Raw genomic sequence first — 19,076 nt, 5'->3', positions numbered from 1 at the left:
AAAGGCACACCCAAAGTATTTTCCTGAAAAGAAGTAAAGATTTATTATCCACTGAGTCTGACTCATGTAATCCCAGCCAATTTAGCTCATATTTTTCTTGACCTAGTGTGCTGGGTCATCTGCAGCCCCCAAACTTGTGGTTCAAGCTAAAATCAGTTTTATAGGGAAAGCAAAAGCTGTGCGTGAAAACACAGCAAAATAAGGATTAACTCACTATTTCCCTTTGGCAGGTAGACATTTAGGCACTTTCTGGAAAGCGAGGCCTCAGCAAACATGATGGTTACTTGTCACCACAGTTATTCCCTTCTGCCTCTTCCCTGAGCTCTTGCTGCTGGCCATGACACAACACATATGGGATATCCTTTGTCCAGGTGGCGGCAGCTGTCCCAGCTGCGTGTCTCCCAGCTTCCTGCCCACTCCCAGCTGTGGGGACAGAATGAGAAAGAGAAAAGACCTTGGCACTGTGCAGGCAGTTTAGCAGTAGCCACTACTGGTGAGTTATCAACTTCTTTAGTCCCCAGTCCAAAGCACAGTACCCAGCCAGACTCAGTACACCCAGCAGGTGAGTCTCCAAACTTAGGGAATTCTCCAGTGTGAATGTACAGTCTGTCAGACAGAGGTGAGAACAGGCTTCATCTTATGATAGTTGGTACTATACCGAGCAAAGCACAAAAAAATTTGTGTTTTAAATGCAAAGCAAGAAATAGAACAAAAGTACCAGAATGCTTCTGACCTGAAAAACTCCCACAGTTCAAATTCAAATAATCTGTTATGCTCATCTGTGAAGGGCTGTAAATGTGGCTAGAGGTTCATTTGGAGACAGTTTGGTGGAGTGTCAAAAGAAGAATGGCTGACACAGTCACCTGGCCACCAAAGGCTAGCAGAGCCTTCTCTGAGTACTTGACTTGCCAGTCAGCACAGCTGACACAGGGCCATGCCCCACACACACTTGAGGGATGCACACTATTTTCTCTGCAGGGTTTCCTTGCTATTTACTATTTCTGGGCTTTCACTCACAAAGCCCATTCCCACAAGCAAGAGGGAAGAGAATCATGATAATTGAACTCCGTGGGTTCTTTTGTTTGCTTGTTTGTTTGTTTGTTTTCTTTTTAGTTCACAACAGTCTTCAAACATAAATAGCCCGAAAACATAATATCTAGGCAGGCAACAAATGAAGATTATTGTGTTCTGACAGCTGAGTGCCTACATACATAGATAGGGTGATTTCTGTCTGGCTTTGAGCCCAGTGACACATGCTGACAGCTAGGTGTTTACTAAGTAGCCCTAGGGCCAGCCACACACAGGTTCATGTGGCTTCAAAAATTTCTACCACTGGGTAAACTGAAAGGATGGTTTCTTCAGCTCATGGGAAGCTCTATCTTCCCTGTCAGGAGAAGAGAATAACATCTCCCCACTTCAGCCAAGCACTGCAGAGAAAGGGATGTGAAGGTCATTTTATATTGCCGGGGCTGAGTGGATCTGCAGTAGTTGCCACTGAAAAGGTTCTGTCCCCATTTGTACCTCCTCTTACAGCTGCCAGGGTATCTTGGCTCCTCCACTGTCCTACTGTCACACTGGTTTGTGTTTACTACCTGTTCAGGGCTATTCTTCTGTTGCTTAGGTGAATTAGCTCAGCAGAGGAGCAGATGATGACTCCAGATGGTGCATCTCAGGTAGGGGAGCTCACCTTGCAGCTGTGGTAGGGCAGTAGCTCAGTGCAAAGTATAGTACATAACTTCCCCCTAGATATGACATTAGTTGTAACATGAAGAGACTACTAGGTTTTCTTACAAAAAACAATTAAGCTGATTAAAGAAATCTGGGCTGATTGCAAGACAAATGCCTGCCACCAGAAATTTCACCTTGGTGAATGTGAAGAGCAGCCACCTTCCTCTAATAGAAACTACAAAGTCAGAGCCACAGCAGGTGAAATGGCTGGATGGGAGGAGCTGGAAGAACTGCCTTGAAGATAGGTAAGAAGTCTGAGAGGTCTGACCCTCTGCCCCACCTGACCACCCTCAGAGGGGACACAGCCTGCAGGATCCATCCTGAATTTGGTGACCTTGGTCACCCCTTTCTGGCTGCAGAATTTTCATTCCATTTTCCATTCATATGTCTTCTCTAAAAACACCATTTTTAAGAGCTACATGGCAATTACACTCCCTGGGTGTATTGCTTTCTCTGTTTCTGATGCTAACAGCCTCACTGAAATTATTGAAAACATTGTCTGCTTGCATATTAAAAAAAAATTTTTAAAATAACCAACTGTATTAGGGAAAAACAGCTAGGTGCTCTGGGAAAGAAAATCTATACCACGTGGCTCCAGACACAGCACCTGGTTGCTGTGGGAACAATGGCCAAAAATACTGATTCCCCAGGATCTTATTTTTGGCAACCCATCCCCAAGATCATAACATATTTGTTCATTACCTTAATCCCTCAAACTAATCTAGCTGTAAATATCTGGCAGTTGAAGCTGCAAAGTATACTTTATGCTGGGAGCTAGCTTTATCCTTTCATATCCCCATATGATAGATAAAGAAATATTAGTGTTATTGTTAATTAAATGCTAATATGCTCTGGCCTACTAATATTCTTCTAATAAAATATCCTTACTACTAAGTTAACAAACATCCTAAGCTAAGAAGTAAATTAATACAGTACCATGTTAGTTGCAACCAAGTTAGCAGAAAACATCATCACCTCTCTTACATTAGCAATAAGCCATTGTAAATTTGCTTCTGCTGCATCAAGAGCACCTATGCAGGTCTCCCAGAAGGCTAATTAATTTATGTGACAGCCTTCTACGTTGTTACTAGTTGAAAGCCTTGATACACATTAGAATAAAGGCATACAGGAGCTTTGAACAGTGAGGGGTAGAATTTGTGTTTGGGAGGAGGGGTTTATGTGTTTCCTCTCCTAGCTCTCTAATGCTTAGGGAAAGGTTTCCTCTACAGATAACAGCATCTCACTGAAGGCTTTGGACTCAGTTTGACAGCAAGGATGAGCCAAGACAAGATTCCCCACATGCTGTCTATAATCCTATTTGAAGCCTGATTGTAACCTGATGAGCTATCCCAGTAGGATAGGATAGGATAGGAATAGAATAGAATAGAATAGAATAGAATAGAATAGAATAGAATAGAATAGAATAGAATAGAATAGAATAGAATAGAATGAATTTTTGTGTGTGTGATAAAGTGCTTTAAACATCATAATATCATCCCCCTTCAACAGCAGTACTAGAGAAAGCTCCATCCGAGCAGGCTGGACCAGAAACACCTTAAACATTCTTGCCCTTGAGCTTCAGTTTGCCATACTTGTAGACAAGTAAATGACATTTATCTGCCTTTATAGAGGTTTTGGGACTGTGACCTCATTATGGACAATTGCTAAATAACTTATTTTCAACATTAAGTTGGCATCTAACAGCCTTCTGAAAGAATGCTCAACAGCTGTGTGAGGGAGGAAGAACTGCATACATGAGGATCTCTGTATATGAGAGCAGAAAAAAATACAGTGAACAGAAAGTCAGTATAAAGTTCAGCCAGTTCAATTAAGCTGGAGTCTGAGGACTGTCCAGGGTAACATAACAAGATGTGTTTAAAATAAAAACTAATGAGGGTGAACAGCACGAAGAGGCTCTGCTCTCCAGTAAATCAGCCTGCAGCATCAGTTTCTAAGATGCCTGTGCTAAACAGCATCTCCCACAGGGATGCAGGGATGACAGCAGAAGGAAAGTGCTCCTTGCAGCAATGGGCAGCAGCAGCCCCGTCCCTTTCACCTGGGAGCCATCTGTTTGGGCTGTTCACAGGCCACAACGCATTCAGACCAAGACGTCTTGTTTTACTGACTTCTTAGGCCAAAACAGAGCCCCCAAGGAGCAAGGATAAGGGCTCAGGACATAAAAGTTTCATTTCTATGTCTGTAATTGATTTAATTTGGCTCTGGCTGCATTGTTGGGATTATTTACCTCCATTCTTCTAACGGGAAATACTAACAAAAGTGATGGTTTGAACAGGTCAGCTATTAATACCACTGATATGGTAATGTCTCCTATCTAGAAATAAGCTTTAAATATGTTGAGAAGGGAAGTGAGCACCTTTAGAGGAAAGAAATTCAGTCATCTGCTCTAAGCCTGTTCTGTGATTGCCATGGTAGGTCCTGAGCAAGGGAGGGGGGGTTACCAAGGCTGCAGATAAGCCTGTGTACACAGACCTTCCTACAGCTGTTTCGTCTTCTATAAACTTTAAGAGAAACATAAAAGCTGATGGTTTTAATGCATGCATGAGCTACCAAAGGAAATTATCTGTAACACCTTAAATTTAAGGCTGTCACCAAACAGAGTAACAGACAATTTTGTCAGCATGAGTTTTGTGCACAGTATGCTCTTGACGAGGAGCAAACTATTTTCTTCCTCTACAGGGCTTGCCATCCTGCAGAAAGAGCAGTCAAGAAGACAGCACAAGCCACTAGTAGGTAAACATTCAGAGGCAGCCACTACTCCCCACCCTAACAAATCGATGTATCTATTTTAACTTTGCTGAGGTTATTCTGCCCACATTAATCTCCAAAATAAAACCACCACAGTTCTACAACTAAGGCTGAACAGTACAAACACATGAGATAAAATGGCAGAGGGGGACAAAAAAAAAAGTTAACTGTTACCACAGAGGGAAAATCACTGCCTTGGATGGAAGGAAATTCTGCTTTCTCCTGCATTGTTTGTACTACCACACAGTGTGTGCTGCTGTGACATTCAAGGGAAATTGTAATGCCATTCCTCAGATGTAGAAATAGATTTGTCTGTGGTACTATTGGCTTTATAGGGGAAATTAGAGAGGTGACCTTTCTCCCTAATGAAATTGCTATTAAAGGGCTCACTTTGGTAGAAATGTTACTCTGTTATTGGGCAGCAGTAAATCTTAACGCTCCAGTGAGTCAGTGCTCTGCCAGATCATGTGGCAGCTTCAATGTTTGTGTCTAGGTCCGGACGAAGTGATGCCCAGAAAGTCAGGTGAGAGTTCTACTTTCCTGAGGTCTACAGGGCCCAGCGTGCTGGCGAGGGGAGAGGCAGTACTAAAGGGAAGGAGCAGGCAGCCACAGGCATGTGGCTTTTGGGGGCTGGAAGCAGCACGTGTCTGAGGCTGGTTGGTGACTGCTGTTGCCTAGAGTCAAAGACAAAAACTTCCCAAACGATATTAAGAGTGTTAATATAAAAAGCAGATCTTGAATGAAAGCTTTCAGATGTACAAATATGGCTGTGCGTACATGTACAATTGTTTTGCTACAAGTTTTATAAGGTTAATTAATTAGTATATCTAGCAGATACATCCAATAAAGGAACAATTGCCCCAGCAACCCACCCTTGGGGTCTGCACCTTGGAGTTGTTCCAGGGACTTCTTTGCCCTTTTTCTTGTTATGTCTTCTAAATTCTAGTGCAAAACAGTGTCCTTGTTAGAATTCCTCTTCTTGAAGACAAGACTAAACAGAATTTCAGGAATGTGTTACAAAGGGTTAGCTTATTGTTCTCAAATGTGAGAGAAAGGGCAGGAAAAGTACTAGAAGCTATATAACTATGTATTAACTATGGTCTACAAAACTGCAAGTATATGAATAATATATGAAAAGCAAAAACCTTCAGGCATCACTGCTGGGTACTTTCAAACAGAATTTTAAGAAAGGGCATGCATTGTCATCTTGTCAGCAAAGAAGTGAGGTGGATGAAAGCTTTTTTGTTTGTACAAGAATCAACTAAATGCTGTGTTTCTCTCATTTCTTGTCAAGACACGGAAAGGCCAGCAAAAATGAACAGGGTTTGTTCTTAGGAACAGGTTTTGCATTAGTATCACTATGAGTCAACGCTTCATTCTAAGTTTCTTTGTATTGGCTCCCACACATAATGTAAATGTACAGGTAACTGCTGCTTCCAGCTCCTTCCAGCACTCACTGTTTTGACCAGGTTCTCAAACGTGCTGGAGGAGCACTTGCACCTGTGGATATGCCCCAGCATCCCCAGTGCTACTGAGCACTGGATGTGGTCTTTGTTGGTGTGTTCTCGGTAAAGAGGGCGAATTCCCTTCCTCATCTTCAGGAAAAATCACATAAATTCAGGTCTGGATTTAAAGTGCTGGGATACCACAGCAACATTAGTTTTCCGAATAGCAAAGCCCTTTGATTAAAGGAGGAAAAAATAAATGTTTGGAAGGTGCAAGTGAGAGACCAAAGGACTCTGTGCATGTGCCAGGAATGTTCATCATCTCCTGGCGTTCCTAAAAAGAAGATCTTTTCCCCAGACCTGCCACAACAGCTCTGACAGACGTGTTAAAGCAGTATCTCTTAGATTCCCCTACCTCAGAAGTGTATTTTGGAATATGGATAATGGTCAGACTCAATTAAAGTTCTCAATATTAGGGTCTTTTCCAACCTAAATGATTGTATGATTCCGTGAAGATGAGCTACAGCTGGGTCCCCATGCAAGCAGCAGCTGAAGAAGGTTTTGCTACTGAGAAACAAGAGCTTGAGCTGTAGCCAGGTGAATTTGGTAGCTAGGAGTGCGTGAATGAGCTGCAGTGAAAGGTTCACGTCTTGCCTGAGGAGAGAGAAGGTGAGGTGAACAACGCTCAGCCTCACGCGTGCAAGCTGAAGCAAACTCTGTGGGGCGTTTTGCTCTAGGGAACGTCCCTAAAACGACTCAGCAGGGACAGGCACTACTGAGACTGTGGCAAGGCAGCTACTAATCCTGCCTGGCTGTTCCCAAGTGTGGTTTGCTGCCGGATGCCGACGGAGCTGTCGTTAGCAGCGCGGCACGGCCGAGGCGCGGCCCGCGGGCTGCGGGAGGCGCCGGGCCCGAGGGCCGGGGCCGAGCTGGGCCCCGTGCGCCGCCTCGCCGCCGTGAAGGTCAGCGCACTCGGTTCTAGGGAACAGACCCGCAGCTTCTGAGGGTTCTAATTATTATTATTATTATTATTATTATTATTCCCCTCCCCATCCCCCACAAGGTTCCTGTGTATTCTATTTCATTCTCTACTTTTTTTTTTTTTTTTTTTTTTTTTTTTTTTTTTTTTTTTTTTTTTTTTTTTTTTAAGAGATCATCTCTTTAGGGCTTCTTCTAGAAATTAAAAAAAAAAAAAAAAAAAAAAAAATTAAAATAAAATTTCAGCTCAGGTCCCCCAAAAGAAATCCACTAAAATAATGCTGTGTTTTGTCAGAAATTTATTTATCTCTTCAGCTCTTGCTTAAAAGCATAAATCTTCTTTTTGTGCTGTGACGGGTTTAATTATGGAAATCCTTTCCCCCCCCCCACCGAAGCGTTGCCATAATGGGAGCTGGATTATGAGGTGCCAAAGACAATGGCTAGAACAGAGACGACTTTTCTTTTTGTAGTGGTGGTGGTGAGGAGGGTTATGCATTATTAAGTCAAGCTTTTCCGTAACCTTTCAAGAAAGAACATGAAGAGAAGTATTGTGTGAAAGTGATTGTTGTATATTTCTCTGGTTTTTGGATGTGAGACATCTGTAATCCATTGAATCAAAGTAAGCAGAAGAAAAACAGTGTGATGCTTTTACAGTGATTGGCTATTTTTCCTTTTTATTTATTTTTTTTTAATTACTTCTGTCTTTTTCACTTTCTTTCTTTATACTCGGTGTGGGATGAGAATCAAAAGCAAAATTACTGTTTACAGCTTCTGCATTCTGTAAAATGAATCCATGAATGATTAAACAGTTTTTGTGCTGCTTGCTTTTTAAGTGGGAGTTGTGAAATAAAGCAAGCCATGGTACTGCCATGTCACTGAAGCAGGCTGTATGAGTGTACCTCGCTCTGGCAGAAGATGTTCTCTATTTAAAATGCCTGTCTCCATGTAATATGATGAATCCCTTAAGAGCTACCTTCTGCAGTTGCTCTGTGAATTGTACTCCTACTGGAGTCAAATGCATCCAGGCAAATTGGATTATTAGCTGGAGATAAATGGGCCCAGGGAGCACTTAACTGCAGGAGTAATGATGCTCTTGCCCTTTAGCTAAGTGTAAATGCTGGCTCTTACAAAAGCAGGAGGGATAAAGGAAGGAGGTTTTAGTTCTGAACATTGTCTTCTTCCTTTAAGAGGCTCTGTACTAGCTATAATGGGATGAATCATAAACCTTAACACACATTAGAATGAATCTTTTGTTTTGAACACAATGAATTTCAGAAAATGTTACGTTCTTTATAGTGATTTTGCAATAAAAGGGGCATCTTAGCTTTGTGTTTGGGAGAACCTCCATAAAATGATAGTTTAATTGTATTGTAGGTGTAACACGTGTGATCAAGGCTAGCAGAGAACAGCTAGCATGCTTTAAACTTCAAAACCTTAACAGTGATATTTTTAGAGTATGAGAGGATGCAGGATGGAAACAGCTGGATTTATTTGTTTGTTTGCTGTGTCAAAGGGGTGAGATGTGATCCCTCACAGAGTGCTGTGTGGTCAGCAAAGCCTGCAGGGAACTGAACTGCAGTGGTCATGGCTGGCCTAGGAGGGGCTGAGGAATATAACACCCTCAAATGGGCAGAGCAAACAAGAGAGGGGTTTTGGCTATTTTTGGTTTTCTCATTCTTCCTGGGCACCTTGCTTAACTTTGAAAAGGGGAGCAGATGCAGTCTGATAGGAAATGTTTGCATTTAGTTTTTATTTGCTACCTGCTGCTAACCTGCCTGTTTTATACATGTAGTAGGTCTTTAGGAAAAAAAAAAAAAAGCAAATTAGAAAGAAAAGTTAATTGAAAGAATAAATGGTTTAAAAGTCGTCTTTCCTGTGAGGAGATTTGAAATAACCAATGAAATACAGGAAAAGGTAACCCTTAAAACACAGGAAAATATGGACAGAATAAAGTAAGTTCTTGAGAACAAAAGATGACAGTGGAGGGTAACCAGCTGTTCCTTTAGCGAAAAAGAGTATTTCCCACATTTGGGAGAAGAGGGAGATCAATGACCTCTACAAATGGAAACATAAACCGGTCATATTTAATGTCATCAATACCACCCCTCCTGCCACCAAAGGTCACCAGGGGCCTTGAATTTTAGTTGTTCCTTTGGTCAACGTTTGCATAGGCTCAGTTAATATTTCACATTTTAATTTATATATAGCAAGTGAAGGAACAAGTCCTGTCATCTTGGCTGGGAACAAGGGAAGGCAAATCTTTATTCACATTAGTGGGAAGTTGTTCATAGTGGAGACCGGTAATGTACATTGCTTAGAGAACTGGCGTTTGTTTGTTTACTTGGCTGTCTTAAAATAAGATTGAATGCACAGCAAAACGCACATGCTGTCTCCAGATCCTCCCCTCTGTGCAGGCAGAGCTGCTGTGCTGGGAAAAACTGTTTCTGTGTCCAGCAGGAGCTACTCAAAACCCAAAGAAAGAAAAGACATTGCTCTGACTAACCTGTTTTTATTTCAATATAGATGAGTGTCTATATTGACACTCATCTATATAAAGGCAACCAGGACCTCTAAAAATATATATATAGATAGATAGATATATAGATATATAGTTGTTTTGTTGTTGTTGTTGTTGTTTGATTTTTAAGAACACTGTTTTGCTCCTTGGAGTGAGGAAAACTAATTCCAAAAATAGTTCTGTAAAGAACATTACTTATGAGCTGGGTCCTTGTAACTACACTTTGCCCTTTGGGATCGAGGATGTGGCTATTGCTATATGCTCAGTGTTCTACAGAATGAATCATGTTTCCTCCCTTAGGATTCATTACAAATGCAAAAGCCCTTCTCAGACTTATTATTGTGTAGGGGAGCTCTTTATAATCATCATGAGGTGGGCTGCACTGAAAATGCATGTTATTTATGAAGACTCATTGAAAAACACAATATTTATAACCAATTTGAAATCATGTGCATACACTTACGTGTCATGTTCTCACCTCCCCATGCCCATCCCAAAGGGAAATTGGAGTTAAATATATCCTTTAAAATATTATGAGAAAGAAGTTTGAGAAATTATGAGGCTGAGACAAGCTCTGAGATTTGATGTCTTGAACATGATCCCAACCATTTGATGGTTTCAGTGTGTAACAAATACTGTGGAGGAGAAATATTGACAGCCCTGTACATCACTTGCAAAACTGAGCTGAGACAACATGAGGGTGCACAAATTCTGAGCTGTGAGTTGTGAGGAGGGGTCCAGGCTGTCCTTATAGAAGTTTAGACATTTTTTGTCTTGTTGATATTTTTCGTGGCCATGGCACTAAAAAAGTGGCTCTGCCAACATCTCAGATAGTCCTAAATTGGCTCTCTGCTCCTTTTGACTCAACAAAACACCATGAGGACTCCATCTGGCCTGTTAAAATAAATCCACTACAAGTCTGGACAGGCAAAAGTTAGGGAGGCAGGTAGCCAACATGGAAGTGAATGTTGGGCGCTCTTTGTGTCTGAAGGTCAAGAGACACAGGCATTCAATATTACTGTGTTACATGGAGGAAGTGCAGTCTTTGCAGGTTCTGACATTACTGTACACAAAGGATTTACTGTGGGGATCTTATCCCATGCTTTCCAGACAACAAAGGATACTGAAATTTCCCTGCAGTGGGCAGGTGCAACTTACATGACCAGCTACCCTCACTAGGCACTGTACTTGTATGTGTGTGATCAGCTTGTGTGCTGTGTTCTCTCCTGAGTCTTAAACAAATCTCAGGTGGCTTGCCTGATTTGGCAAATTGCTGATAAGACTGATTTCCCCAATGGTTTTGATTAGCTTCACTTTGCCTTTTACAAGGTGATTTGCTCTAACATTGGGAGAGTTGAAGCTTCTTGAAAGAATATGGGATAGGACCTCCTTATGGGAAAATACAGTATTTAAATCCCAGGTAAAGCTTTTGTCCAAAATGATGGTTCAGGTGGTGTTGCTGTGAGATGTTGACTGATGGAGCTGGATCAACATGGTGGTGCTGTAGAAAGGTTCACAAGCTCTTTGTGTTGTTGCTGTATGGAGACACAGCAGCTGGAAATGGTATTTCTTTCTGCTGACCTTCCATATGGCAGACACAAAACATGAAAACAAAACCAAATCCCTTCAGCTGTAGTTCAAACTACAGTAAGATTTTTTTTTTTTTTTTAAGTGATTATATTGTAATGGAGCAGACAGGGCTGTAGCTCCCTCCTGTTTATAGTTCCTTAGTTCTTACAGTTTTCTCACAGGGCAATGAATGTGTAAGGACACGGCCACATGCAGAACATGCCCATATCCACCCCTTCAAGTCCTGCTTCTCTGACCAACATGCAAACAGCAATCTCTGTAACGCAGAACCTAGAAGCAGGCAGGGGAAAAAAGGCAGCTTGTGTGGATCACAGTTTTATATTTAGACTTTCATTTGTTTCCATCAGTCCAGATCCTCTTAACTTCTGTCTGTTATTTCCCTGCACTCAGCCCAAGGGCATGAGCAGATATTCAGCTGGTGATCAACCCCTAATAAAGATCAGCATCCCTGCAGCTGAGATGGAGAAATTGCCTGCCAGTACCCAAAGATGTCAAGGTCAGAGAAGACTGCAGTGACCCAGTGCAAATCTCGGTCAGTTATATTCATGGTTAACACCCCTCATGAGCAGGCATGCTTCATCTTGACAGGCTTGTCTGTGCTTCCATGTGGGTTTTATTCTGAACACCAGATTTTCCTTGTAAGTTATCTGGGAATAGCAGAGCTATGTTATTCAATCACTAAAAATACTTTTGTGTAAACCTTTCTTTGTCAAATTAGGTGGATTACCTTCCTGGTGCCCCTCCATGTCAAGTAGGTTTTTTCAGTTCTTGAATTAATCTCTTTAGGTCTTCTGGGTACTCTGCTTATCAAAGTCTTTAGTGGATGAGGGATGACAACAGCAGTGTCAGTCACTTCTAGGGACGAAATATCGAGCTGCCCCATAATTCCTGAACAGAGAAACTGAGACCGCAAACTCACCAGACTCAGAGAAATTGCTTGTTTAATAGTTGAAAGTGCGAATTATCTAACAGTTTAATAGTAGATTCGTTTGAGTTACTTGCTTTAAAAAGAAAAAAAAATTCTTTATTGCTCCTCAACAGTTTGAAATTGTATGTGTATGCTGTATTCTCCCTGCCTGGATCATAACATGGAGGGATTGATAGAATAGAAATAAAAGTATCACGGGTCACATCAATGGCCTCCTGAAGTCCTTTAGGTGTAAGTAATAAAGCCAGAAAAAACTCTAGGGATTGGATTTTGTTTGTGTTTGTTGGGTTTTTCCCCCAAGCTTTTTTGGTCTATCCTTCTAATTAGAAAGCGATCGCAGTAATAGAAATCAGGGGAAACATCAAGACTTGAAAGGAAAGGGCATGGGTAGGTTTTTGAAAGAAAAAGGAGAGAAGACAAGGAGTTAAACTTCCAGTGCTAGTCTTCTATCAGGATACCCGAGATTTCCCTTGCAATTAGGCAGAGAAGACGCAACTGTGGAAAGGCAGAGTGAGTAGGTTATATTAGCATTTTGTAGGGACATTTGTTTATGGCAAACACTGAGGCTAGGCTGGCATGGGGCTTTGTGTTTCCTGGGGAGATAAGCATGAGTAAGATATTTGTTGTTTTCTTGCACTAAACATTAGACTCACGTCATCTGGCATCTGTTGTGGCAACAGATATGACTGCTGAGAAAGTGAGAGAAGAGAGATGTTTTCCTCTTTGCTTTCCATGTGGCACACAGGGTTTAGTGATAGAGAACAGGGTATCCATCGACCATATAAGTTTCTGGATGTCTTAACCTGCTTTTGTACAGCACTGCCTACAAGTTGAAGCCATGACCTTATAAATTTCATCTTTGTTCACTTTTAACCAATTAAAGGCCAGGTCACCAACTGAAGTGTGATTTGCACTTTCACCAGTAAGAGTGCTTTGACTTGGCTTGTCAGACCCTGCTCAGGCCTGACCTATCCAAGCACATGTGACTGAGCATTCTGCAAGATGGGAATTTGCGCATCAGGAAATCAGCTGAAAAGTTACAAATGTGGCTTTCTTGGCTGAAGAGCTGCCGACTTGGCCTCTAGAGGGTGTTACCATTGGTTTCAGCACTACTTCAACTGGGTCAACCTCATTACTGCAGAAACTCTATTTTTAATAGTATTTCTTTTATTTTAAATGCAGCAGGTTTCGTGCCACTGTGATTGTCCTAATAAGTCATATTTAATCTAGCAGTATTACTCCATGTATGCTGTGCTTCTATTGCTTGACTTGTTTCTTGACTTGCTATGCATAGCAGTTTCATATAAGCAAGAGATAAATGGAGAATAAAATTAACTAGTGGCACCAATGAGCATTGAATAGTGCAAGACTATTAACTGATAGAATAGCATGGCTTGCTGTCCTTAAAATGGCACAGACAGATAAATGGGCGTTGTGTCCAAAAGATGTGCTCACTTAGTGTTTTAAATGTAATTTAAATTGATGTGATGCAAATAACTAAACTATTCTCAGCTCGTTCTTGAGATTAAATAGCTCTATTGGTGCTGCTAGGCAAGATGGTCAGCTGCCTCATTTCAGGTGATGTGCTCTGCCAATGACAGTTATGTATTGTTTCTGGATCCTTGGAGACAGCTCAATTTCCTCTAATTTCCAAGGTGATTTTTTCTGTTGGAAGATGTTTTGTTACATCAGAGACCTCTAGTGCATAATCAAGCATTGTCAGCAATCAGAAGTTGAGTAAGAGATCAAGGAGAAGAAAAATAAATACAAGTACAGTGATTCCAAGTTGCATCTCTAGATGACAGAGATCTGGAGAGGAAGCAACATGGTACTCGTTCAGTGGAAAAGGGGAAAAGTGGTTCAAAGTTGATACTGAAACATGTTACTAGACAGTTACTAATAATTTAGTATTTAGTAATCAATTGTCACCCACTTCCATACTTTGATAAAAGCATCACTTCATCTTGCTTGCAATTTCAGCTTTCAAAAAATTGAAATAACATCTATTGTGTGCTGGTGTCTTCAGTGATGGAAGAGATGTATTCAAAATGTTAATGACTTGCCTGTGTGAATGCAGATCTTCGCAGACTACTAATACCACAGTAGTTATTAGTACATGCTTATTGAAGGTATAGGTATTTGACATTCTCTGTGTTCAAAATGAAGCTGAATTACAAATTCATCTGGCTTATTAGGAAGAAGGACAGGCAAAACCTTTCTTTCCTCTGTTGGAAGTAATCTTGGCTGTAATTTGTAGAAATTATTTGAGAGATGAAATATGGAATCAGACAGTGTGATTGTGTACCAATGAAAATTGATTGATTTAAGAATATTTATGAATGCCTCCTGAAATGTTACTTTAAATTGCCATTTAAACTCTTGATTAGTTTTCACAAACATGTTAAAACCTGTACTTTACCTGAGTTTTGATTAAAGAAAAACAGATACAAGCAGTATGCAAGAGAATTCTTACGGGTAGTAAAACCAGTTTGTAGTAGAGTTAACTTTGCTTTATGCAGGGATTTTCCTTCGTGATTTCATGCAGCTTGTTAGACAGTTCTGGTAAGCAGTGGAAGATCCTGCAATACAAGCAAACTCTGTCACTTCTGATGTTTAGTTTGGAAAAATGTTATGCTGAGGTTAGCAGCGCTGTGGAGCTCCCTGCTGTTACTAGTCCGATGCTGTCAGGCTGGTTCTGGGCTCCCATCAGTTAAAGGAGCAAGAAGGCCTCTGAGCTGGGCAGGAAGGCAGCTTTGGTCAGAAGGGAAATGTTTCTACTACGCAGAGATGATTTTGTAGAGGATAGGTTTGGTAAGATAATTGCCTCTTTTCTGTCTGTACTCAGTGGTGAAACTGTGATTCATCTTCTCTGTTTCGAATGCTTCTCTGTCAACATCATGTATAGACTCAGTCAAACAAACAAACTTGGATTTACGTGCCTAACTTCTAGACAGTCTAAGACAGGTGAGATGAACCTTACCTTCCCCCAGCATAGCACTAGGTCTGTGCAGCCCAAGACAAGATTTTGTCCTAGAAGGCTGAATTGCTGGTATCCCAGCTTCTACCAGGATACATCTATGTAATACAGACAAACATCTCTACTGTGGCTTGAGGCTGTTGCATGGATCCTCTGTAACCTTTCCCTTAATCGGGGACTCAGTGGCTGGGGGGTGTAGCAGAGGAGTTGAGGGAGTGTTCTCAGCCAGGTGTGAGAAGTAGGACACAATCAATGTGTGCATGATCGCAATTAGATTTATTGCTAGTGGAATATATAAATATTGCCAATGCGGTACATAAATCAAAGCTTTGTGATCTATTACAATGGGTTATAGTATCTAAAGGGTTATAAATATGAGGAGGTTTGGCTAGAAATGTGTAAGTTTACAGTCTTTGGCCTTGCAGAATTCTCAGTTATAAAGCAAGAAAGCACCTATGTAGCTAATTCAAGATTGTATCTCTGTATTTATCAGGATCTTAGCACTTTTAGTCAGTCATCCAAAAGTGAGTGTTCCCTGTCTTCCCTGTTCAAGGAATCCACCCTGAAGTGCTGGCAGCTTTAGGATGGCTTGTCCTCAGGACAACCGTCCTCCTGGGTAGGTACATGGTGTCAGGGAGGAGAATGGTCCCCCTGTTATCCAGGAGGCGGCAGTCAGAGAACTGCTGAGTCACTTGGATGTTCACAAATCTGTGGGCCCAGATGGGATGAGGTGGGAGCTGGCAGATGAGCTTCCAAAGCCACTCTCCATCATTTCCCATCAGTCTTGGCTCACTGGTGAGGTTCCAAATGACTGGAAGCTGACCAATATGACACCCATTCACAAGGAGGATCAGAAGGAAGGTCCTGGTAATTATAGGTGAGTTAGTCTGACCTCAGTACCCGGTAAAGTACTGTAACAGTTTATATTGAGTGTCGTCATGCAGCACTTAGAGGATGGCCAGGGTATCAGACACAGCCATCACGGGTCTAGGAGGGGTAAGTTGTGTTTGACCAACCTGGTCTCCTTTTATGACCAGGTGACCTGCCTGGTGGATGCAGGAAGGGCTGTGGATGTTGTCTATTTGGATTTCAGCAAGGCCTTTGGCACTGTCCCCCACAGCATACTCCTGGATAAGCTGGCAGCCCATGGCTTGGACAGGAGCACTCTGTGCTGGGTTAGGAACTGGATGGCCAGGCCCAGAGAACGGTGCCACATCCAGCTGCTGGCCAGGCACCAGTGGTGTCCCTCAGGGGTCTGGGCTGGGGCCAGTTTTGTTCAATATTTTTACTGATGACATGGATGAGGGTATTGAGTCTTTCATTAGTAAATTTGCAGATGACACTAAGCTGGGAGCGTGTGTCGATCTGTTGGAAGATAGGATGGCTCTGCAGAGAGGCCTGGAGCTGTTGGAGGGATGGGCAGAGTCTACAAGATGAAGTTTAGTAAGTCCAAATGCTGACTCCTGCACTTTTGGCCACAATAACCCCCTGCAGCGTTATAGGCTGGGGACAGTGTGACTGGACAGTGCCCAAGAGGAAGGGGACCTGGGGTACTGGTGAGCATGATCGTGAGCCAACTGGTGACCAAGAGGGCCAATGGCATCCTGGGCTTGGATCAGGAATGGTGTGACCAGCAGGAGCAGGGAGGTCATTCTTCCCCTGCACTCGGCACTGGGGAGGCCACACCTTGAGTGCTGTGTCCAGTTCTGGGCCCCTCGGTTTACGAAGGATACAGACATGCTTGAGTGTGCCCAGAGGAGGCAACAAGGCTGGTGAAGGACTTGGAACACAAGCCATATGAAGAATGACTGAGGGAGCTGGGGTTGTTTAGCCTGGAGAAAAGGAGACTCAGAGGTGACCTCATCACTACAGCTTCCTGAAAGGTGGGGTGGTGGGGGTTGGTCTCTTTCTCCAGGCAGCAGCTGACAGAATGAGAGGATAGTCTTAAGCTGTGCCAAGGGAAATGTAGGTCGGATATTAGGAAAAAAGTTTTTACAGAAGGAATGATAAAGTACTGGAACGGTCTGCCCAGGGAGGTGATGGATGTATTTAAAAAAACACTGGATGTGGCACTTGGTGCGAGGTGTTAGGGCATGGGTTGGACTCAATGATCTTGAAGGTCTCTTCTAATCTAGTGATTCTGTGTCTGTGTGTGACATCAGTTTGCCCAGATTGCCTAGTCTCCAGTGGCATTTTATATATCCTTTTGCAAGCCAACATGCACCAATGTCAATCCAAACATCACAACTCCCCCAACTCTGGAATGTATTCATTACATAAGCATCCAGACTGTTCCCCCTGCAAATACCTGTCTGGTGTTTTAATCTTAGGACAAACTGCATTGCCCATCTCCCAGAGTGGAAAGGGAGAGGAGTGTTTGTGTATGTAGGGGAGGATGCTCCAAAGATCATGGGAAGTCACAGATTAGACAGTCAAGCTGCCCTGGTTGTGTGAGGGTCTTGATGAGATGGGAAACAAAGTCAGGCTGCCAAACTGATGTGCATGAGGAAGTTACTCCCCTAAACGAGAATGGTGTGAGCGAAACCAAGTGTCATCCTCAGTGTGTGAATGATCTGAGAAGTCTGTGATTTGTGAAACTGGGTTTTGCAGTAGAAAAACATGAGAAAGTGGAGCTGGTCTGGAAGCTATGACAAGAACAAGAAAATAAGATGCTGAAACTGTTATGTTGCTTTAGGTCAGGAAGAGGTTAAGAGTCATATTTTGTTATGCACCACTTACAGGAGCTGCTTAATACCAGTACCTTCATACCCACTTAAAGCCAACAGCCCTTTCAGGTGGATCCGTGAGAAAGCCAATTTCTCCACAGCACTCAGAACAGGAATAATTAGGTCATGGTAACTTTTCAAGCTGAATTGGAATCATTGCTCCCCATCAGGGGAACTGAGAGAGTGAGCCTATAATTTACATTGACTTTGCATTTTTTTAATCTTCAGGCTTTTTTTTTTTTTTAATATAAGGAATATGCAATTAATCAAAGAGAAGAAAACAGTGCTTGCTTTTTTAAGATGGTTTTATTTCTAATGTGTTTCATGTTTCATTTCAGTTTGTCAGTCTCTTAATATTTAGTGCTTTCTGTTTCAAAGTAAAGATATCATGAACAAAACTCAAACCTGTGCTTTTTAAAAGAAGAGGAGGGGAAAGTATGTACCAGATAGCGCAACACTGTCATGGTTTAGCCATGGCTATCAACTGAACTCCCACCAGCTGCCCAGCCCCTACCTCCTCTCCTCAGCAGGATCAGAGGAGAAAGTGGGAGGAACAGGAAGGAGGGAAAATGTTTTCTGATGAAGACAGGGAGTTTATTTGCCAAATAGTGTCACAGGCAAAATAAACTCAAATTGGATAAAATTTACTTAATTACAAATTCAAACAGAAATTGAAGTATTAATGTGGGTAGTGGGAAACTAGAAGGCAAAAATTGAAACAACATTGTTCTTCCCTGCTTTCCCAGGCCCACTTCTTCTCTTGCTGCTCTTCTACTTACCCACACCCTTTCACCTCCCAAACCCCGAGTAGTGCAGGGGAATGGGGACTTACCTGTCAATATTCATTCAATCTATGGACTAGCTCCTGAAATAGCACTTACAGCATGGTAATTCCCTGTGCATGGGGCAATGGGAGAGTTTGGGGGGGTTACATGAACACTTTAAGAGACCAGAATAGTCCCTAAAAGTTAAACATAATTAAAAAAAAATAGGTACTTTGATGCAATTAAATATGGTAATATGGAGTACATGGATAGACTTTCCAATGCTGCTAAATTTTAATATGGCCCAGAGCTTAACATATCACTTCATATGCTTAAAATACCTTGCAGTTCTAGATCAAGAAACAAGGTCTGGGGACATAATTACTGTGCTTCAGGGCATAAGCCAAAGAAGGCTCCTGATAAGAAATGTTTCGTTTGCTAGTATATTATCTAACTGTAGGAATTTTTGCCTTGTTGTAATTTATTAGTTGTTACATGGACAGAGCATAGATCACACCTGAAGCTCACTTGCTGAGTTGTGATTCCATATTTTCTGTTCTATTCTACACTTCTATTGTAGTGCTTTTTCCCCCCTTTTTAATTTTTTGTTGTTGTTGTTTGTTTTGTTTTTAATTGCTAGTCTAGGCTTTATATCT

At 41.9% G+C, this 19,076-nt stretch overlaps 1 protein-coding gene across 9 annotated transcripts in view; it reads left to right on the top strand.

Annotated features, from left to right (window-relative positions):
* TMPRSS7 (transmembrane serine protease 7) overlaps positions 1–19,076 on the top strand; it is a 52,508-nt gene that overhangs the window by 891 nt on the left and 32,541 nt on the right. For 5 of the 9 annotated variants that reach the window (XM_040054791.1, XM_058424241.1, XM_058424243.1 and 2 more), the window contains exon 1: positions 6,528–6,608. The exons of 1 other annotated variant lie outside the window; for it this stretch is intronic. The gene's annotated coding sequence lies outside the window, so the exon portion shown is untranslated. Of the gene's footprint in view, positions 1–6,527; positions 6,609–6,872; positions 6,902–19,076 lie in introns of those variants that run through there. 3 more of the 9 variants (XM_058424246.1, XM_040054794.2, XM_040054790.2) reach the window with 1 other exon arrangement.

The sequence above is a fragment of the Hirundo rustica genome, chromosome 2 (genome assembly GCF_015227805.2).
Source record: "Hirundo rustica isolate bHirRus1 chromosome 2, bHirRus1.pri.v3, whole genome shotgun sequence".
In the NCBI taxonomy this organism is placed as follows: Eukaryota; Metazoa; Chordata; class Aves; order Passeriformes; family Hirundinidae; genus Hirundo; species Hirundo rustica.
Note: the sequence above shows the minus strand (reverse complement) of the source record. Positions and strands in the feature narration are given on the sequence as shown.